The following is a 7,028-nucleotide window of genomic DNA, read 5'->3' as shown; positions in this document are numbered from 1 at the left end:
GCGCCACGAAATCTGTCAGCGCCTCTCGTGCGTTCTCAAAAACTATGACCCAATCACGTCTTATCATGCCTTTTCATTTTCCAAGTAACCTTTCCAATGGCTATTACACTCCCCCATGCCTTGAAAAAGGTAACTCATGATTACACCTTTTCAACACATCTCAGCTTCTATAAATAATCCTCACATTTACCTTTTAACTTTTTACTCGCCATTTTCTTGCCAAGAACTCCATCTCAGAGCTCAAAACTTCGAAGGTCTTCTGTCGCTTTGCTAAGGGTCCTTTGTTCGAACTCCCAAAATTGATCCATTTCAGAATCTCCAACTTTCATCCAGGTAAATTTCTTCAACTTTTAAACCCTTTGAGAAGCCATGCATGCTGCTATACGATTGTTTTGAGTTCCGAAACATTTTGTGTTCTTGGGTAAAAATTTGTGAGGATTTTGTGTAGATGGTTTGATGCTTGATATGGTAGTGTAGTTTTTCTCTGTAGGAGTGAGGAACCAATTTGATAGTCAGGATCATGGGTTTAGGGCGTAAAATCGAAGTAAAAATTCGATTTTTAGGCTAGCTGAAAAAACTGGGTTTTTTCCGCCCCTTTGGAGTTGAAAAAGCTTTTCCAGAAAAACTTTTTACTTTCACTTTTTGATCCATTTTTCAAACTGTTTGCATAAAACTTAGTGTTTTAGTTAGAAATTTGTTGGTCGTAGACGCGAGCAACGTTATTCCAACTTTCAACATAAGCTCTCAGGCTGTGCATCTTATCTCCTCCTTTCTCTGTTCACAGTTTTCATTCACAACCTGTGGGGAGGAGAAAGACCTATCGACGACGACCTGCTAGCTCAACTGCTCGAGGACAAAGAACAACCCTCGTCATTCATACCCGAAATTCCATTTTCTCGTGCCAATCCAAACACTTCCCCTGTCTTGACTCATAATATGGCTCGCACCAAAACCAAAGCCAAGAAAAGAAAAACTTCCGACCCTTCTCATCACCCTGCTTCTTCGGCTGATGCTCCCTCGACCAGTGGTTGAGATGAAAATGCTCCCGACCCTAACATCCAAAGACATGCCCGCCCTCGACACGCCATTCAACCAGATGTTGAGTGGTATGTAGTTCCTGAAAGTAGGGTGACGATCAGAATGATCACCAATTATATAAGGAAATATTGTCTCCCAGGGGTGACCTTAGTCAGACCCAACCAAGACCAAAGGGCGAATCTGCCTGGAGGCGCCTTCAGCGCCTGGTCAAGGTTTCATATCGAGGCAGGGGCTACCTTGCCTCTTCACTCATTTTTTCAGGGGGTGACCAACTATTTTGGAGTTGCCCCATTTCAAATAACTCCAAACGGATATAGGATGCTCGCAGCGCTCTATATCTTGTATAGCCACAAGAAATGGCCCATGCCAACACCTCATGAGGTCAACTACCCGTTCAACCTCAAATCTAACCCTAATCCAGAGGGCACAGGGTTCTTTCACTTCTGTCTTCAGGAAACCGGGCGCACCTTCCTGACTGACACCACCCACATATCAAACGTGGGGAGGTACTACCAAGAGTACTTCCTTACTACTGACATGATCGCAGACAACCTGGCCTTCGCTCAAGGAGGTAAAACTTTCATATCACTGGCTGTTACTTCTTCATTTAGTGTTCTCCTCCACAATTTCTCAAACTGTTAATGTCTTCCAGGCCCATGGCTGCTACCAAACCCAACTCCGGACATGGAGTTGAGATCGGCGCTCCTAGCCAGCATGACTGATGCAAAAAAGAGCGTCAAGCATCTAGTTACAGAGGCTAACCTTAGGTTGGTTGGCCTCTGGGCCGCTCAACCGGACACGTGGTTGCCGTCAGCAGGGAGTACCTTTGCCGAGGAGGAACCTAAGCAGCAACCTCCAACATCACCTCCACAGAGGAGACCGACTGGGGTCACGATCAGGGAACCTGCTGGCACTCCTCCAGTAGAGAGGCCCTCGACCCCCTTGGGGAAAGGAAAGAAGAAGGCCACCAAGCCTGTCGAACTCTCTAACGATTCGTCAGATGACAATGGTATATTTATTTCGCTTTTAGACAATTTTCCAATTCCCTATCATCTATTCGACGGGGACAGCCATTTTAAATATGCTCCACATTTAGGTCCAGACTTCTTCATTTCAAAGAGTGAGTATTAGATTAGTAGAGTCTGTAGGATAGCGACTAGTAATAATAGCTCAGGTATATGACTTTGCAATCTTTCTTTACTTCCTTTTCTGATGTAATATACTTGGTCATTCATGTTATCTCACTGTTTAACATTGCTCTTCTTTTTCAGACATGGAATCTGTCAATGTGTTCGACATCTATAGCACTCTTGAGGCTGTCGCAGCTAACTCGAGCAAGAAGAAAACCAGCAAGAGACACCACGGGGAGAGCAGCAAAGCGCCTCAAGCAAAGAAGGCTCGAAATGCAGGCCCTTCGGAAGAGAGGCCCTCCGCCACCACAACTCCATCTTCTCCCTGCGACCAACAGACTCCTTCTGCTCTGGCCGGATCGACTCCTCCTCCCGCGGCACTGACCGACCAAACTCAGCAGGTTGATCCTGCTTCAACCAGGGGCGAAATGGTTGGTCGCACCTTTTAACTGGTCAAGGAGAGGATCGCCAAGATTGCGAAGCATGACCGCTACCGAGAAGCAATGGCTGCTACAGAGACGATGGAATTTGACCCGATCCTGAACCGCGCCCTAAACGAGTTCACCAGTGTAAGTCATCTTTTTTCTGCGGAAATAGGTCTTTTTTATTTTATAGTTTGTCTAACTTCTACCCTAGCCTGCAGGCCATGCTGACCCTCACTGCCGGTCGAATCTGCTTTGGTGCTGCCACCGAGCAGGTCCGAACTTTGCAGCAACGACATGAGGATGAACTTAAAGCTGCTGAGGCCAAACATGTTGAACAGCTGGCAGTGGTGGTTGAGGAAAATGCCAAACTGGCTAAGGAGTTGGAGGAGAAGCTGAAGTCTCTGGAGAAAGTTCGCAAGTAGAGGGAGCAATTCAGGGAGTCCAACCGCTTTAACTTCCACGCAGCCTAACAGCTCGAGGTGGACCTGCTCATGAGCAAGCAGGAGACCACAACTCTGGAGGGCCAGGTTGAAGAGTTGGAGAAGGCTAACGCCGACAACTTGGAAAGGTACAAGAGTGCCACTCTTTGATGCTTCTATGATTTCAGGAAGTACAATCAGGGTGCCAACTTTGACTACCTTGCCAAGAATGCGAGAGATGCCGAGCTTGCTCCCTGCGCTACTCAGCTGGCTGAGGAAGAATGATCAAGGGTTCCTGCTTCCCCTGAAATCTCGCTGGTCGACGGGATGGATGGGCCAGACAACGAGGCTGCAGGCGTTGTCGATCAGAACCTTCCCCAAGATCCTCCGGCTCCTTAAAATCTTTGAGCTCCTTAGTCTTTTTTGTTTATATTTCTTCCTTTTAACTACACAACCCAAGGGTCGTGATGTAAAAACAATATAATTTTTGTTTGCTGCATGGGCAGCTTTTACTTTTATTTGAACAATTACATTCGAGCAGTGACTGCTCGCAGTGTAAAAGGATTCGCTTTGATATTATAATATATTTGCATATTATTATAACATCTGTTCGCATGACCGAACTTAGCGTAGCACTTTGGTTTGATTTAACAAAATAACAAAATTTTGCAAAATACTCTAAGTGCCCTAGCATGCTTTCACTTATTTTGCTCATGTGTTTACATACCTTTTAACGATATGCTTTTTACATACCTTTTAACGATATGCTTTGCTTACTTGTACCTTGTATGCCCCCCAAGTGATCGGAGAGCTTTAGGTTCTTGGTCACTTTCCTTGACTAGAACTTGCTCGAACATTACTGCTCGTAGCAATATGATTAGCATTATAATACAGCAAAACAACACACGTAATGAGCAAATACTTGTAATAAATACAATAGTTGGCAAGAAATGACTGGCTGAGCACAGTCCCTTTTATTTCTCGTAATAAATGGACTAAACATGTTTGTACGAGTGATCAATAAGATCTTACACTTTTCCAAAACTTGTAAATAGTAAAATTTATACAAGCCAATTCTTTAAGAAGAATTTTTCATTGATAATACTTGCGCAGGTGTTCTCCATTCCAATAGCGAGGAACGAGATCTTCGTTTAAGTGTGCAAGTTTGTAAGTGCCTAGGTGAAGCACTTCATCGATCTGGTAAGGCCCTTCCCAATTTGGCCCGAGTACTCCAACAGCTTGGTCGTGGGTGTTAAGGAAAACTCTTCAGAGTACAAGATCTCCAACATTGAATTTTCTTTCTCGCACTTTAGAGTTGAAATACCGGGTGACCAGTTGCTACTCGGAGCTGGGCTTGTTCATGCCTTTCATCAATCAAGTTCAGGGATTCCATCAGTAGCTGGCTATTAGAGTCCTGGTTGTATGTTAATCTACGGTGCGAGGGTGGATCTAACTCGACAGGAGACATGGCTTCATACCCATACGCTAAGGAAAACGGGGTATGACCAGTTGTTGTTCGGTGGGAAGTTCTGTACGACCAAAGAACTTCAGGCAACTGTTCTGGCCATGCTCCCTTAGCTTCTTCAAGCCTTTTCTTTAGGGAATCCTTCAGCGTTTTGTCAACTACTTCGACTTGCCCATTCGCCTGGGGATGAGCGACTAAAGAAAAGCTTTTGATAATATCATGCCGTTTGCAGAAGTCCGCAAATAGATCACTGTCAAACTGGGTGCCATTGTCTGAGATGATCTTTCTTGGTAATCCATAGTGACAAATGATGTTTTTTACTACAAAGTCAAGAACTTTCTAGGTCGTTATGGTTGGAAGTGGCTCAGCCTCGGCCCATTTGGTGAAGTAGTCGACGGCAACCACTGCATACTTTACACCACCTTTTCCTGTAGGCAAGGATCTGATTAGATCTATTTCCCAAACTGCGAAGGGCCATGGACTATGCATCTGCTTTAACTCGTTGGGAGCTGCTCGTGAGATTTTAGAAAATCTCTGACACTTGTCACATCTTCGCACAAATTCCATTGAGTCTTCATTGATGGTTGGCCAGAAATATTCCTGCCTTAGGATCTTTTTTATAGGCTTTGCCCCCCAGCGTGATCCCCGCAAAAGCCTTCGTGTACCTCTTTCATTAACTCTTTGGCTTCACAATACCTGGAAGCTTTCTTCCAACCTTCAACTTTCTCAATGGCTCATTCATGACCATGAATTCCTCCAACTCCTCTACTGGCTCGGCTTTGGGTTCCTCCGCAACTCGCGGGTCCAACTCATGCGGGTTTATGCCTTCATGCACAACCATTTCCATAGGTACTGATGGCTTTATGGTCATGCAGAGGGATATGTTATAACATTCCCTTGCTTCCTTCAGCTCTCCTTTCACGCTTGCTATTCCCCTGGGGGTTGGGAATTTCATAGCTAAGTGGTACACAGAAGTTATTGCCTTCAATTCTCTTAGGGAGGGTCTCCCTAATACCGCATTGAAGGCTGAGGTGCAATCTACCATGAAATTTTTTGCCATTATGGTGGTTTTTCTGGGTTGTTCTCCCATGGTGAGGGCAAACTCAATTGCCTCCAGGGGCTGTATTCAATCTCCTGTAAATCCATACAGGGAGGTATTGCAAGAATTTAGGTGTCGAATGTTTAGTCCCATTTTCTCCAAAGCTGGGTGATATAAGAAGTCCACAGAGCTTCCATTATCCTCCAAGAGCCGATGCACCCTCATGTTTGCAAGCTAGACAGTCAACACCAAGGGGTCATTATGGGGGAAATGTACACCTCGTATGTCTTCTTCGGTGAAGGTTATCGAGTCATTCTCACCCTTAAAACTCTTTGGGGGGTGTTGCTCCAAAGTTAAGACGCACGGTGGTGGACTTCGTCTGGCCTCCCTGGCATATTTGTCTCGCCACTTCATTGATTCACCTTTGAATCCTGGCCCTTCGAAGGTGGTCCTGACTTCCCCTTGTACCTCTGGGGCTACCTCTCATGCCCGTGGTGAGGATGCTCCTTCTTTCGGTCTTTGGTTCTCTTTGCGGACGTATCTGCCCAAATGTCCCCTGCGTATAAGCTCTTCGATTTCTATTTTCAAATGGGTGCATTCTGCGGTGGTGTGGCCGATATCTTTATGATAATGGAAATATTTACTGGGGTCTCTTTTTTATCGGTCTTTTTTCATTGGCAGGGGCCTTCTGGAAGGGACTTGGTTTTCGTTCGTGACGAAGATATGTTCACTAGCGTGGGTGAGGTCAGTCTAAAATGTGTAGGGGCCTTGCCTGCGCTCATCAGGGTGCTGGGGCTTCTGAGGTCGATCATCTTTTGTCCCTTCATAGACCCTCTTCTTCTTTGTACCACTTTGGCTTTCTAGGGTTGAGGGTTTCCGTGGGGACCGGTCTTTTCCGGCCTTAAGGCTCTCGTGACTGTCCTCTACACGAATATATTTCTATGCCCGCTCATAGAAATCGTCAAAATCTGTGACCTCTCTCTTAAGCATGTTATCCCATAACTTACTTCCCGGCCGTACTCCGACCATGATGGCCATTTTTAACTCCCTTCGGGTAAAGCTCCCTACTTTGGCTTCCTCCATATTGAACCTGCGAATATAGCTCTTTATACCCTCGCTTTCTCCCTGCTTCATGTTAGTGAGGCTGGTGCTTGACATTGTGTAATCACGCATGGCGTGATGTTGCTGGAGAAATTCATCAGAAAATGGATGCCAAGATCTGATGGAACCTGGTCGAAGTCATTTGAACCATTTGTACGCAGGTCCTTTCAATGTGACAGCAAAGCAATGGCATCTGACCCCGCTACTAATACCCCTTAATTTCATCAGGTCGTTAAATGCGTCCAGATGGTACTTGGGATCCGTATTTCCTTCATATGGGGTCATATGAGGCTCTTTGAAGTTGGCTGGGAGCCAGCAGGCTTGGATTTCCTTAGTGAAGGGTGATTCATGGTCGAACTCATCATTGATGGCTTCCCCCAGATGCGGTGATTATCTTGCTCCGAAGGCTCC

The sequence above is a fragment of the Humulus lupulus genome, chromosome 9, assembly GCF_963169125.1.
Source record: "Humulus lupulus chromosome 9, drHumLupu1.1, whole genome shotgun sequence".
Classification (NCBI taxonomy): domain Eukaryota; kingdom Viridiplantae; phylum Streptophyta; class Magnoliopsida; order Rosales; family Cannabaceae; genus Humulus; species Humulus lupulus.
This window is presented reverse-complemented; position numbering follows the sequence as displayed.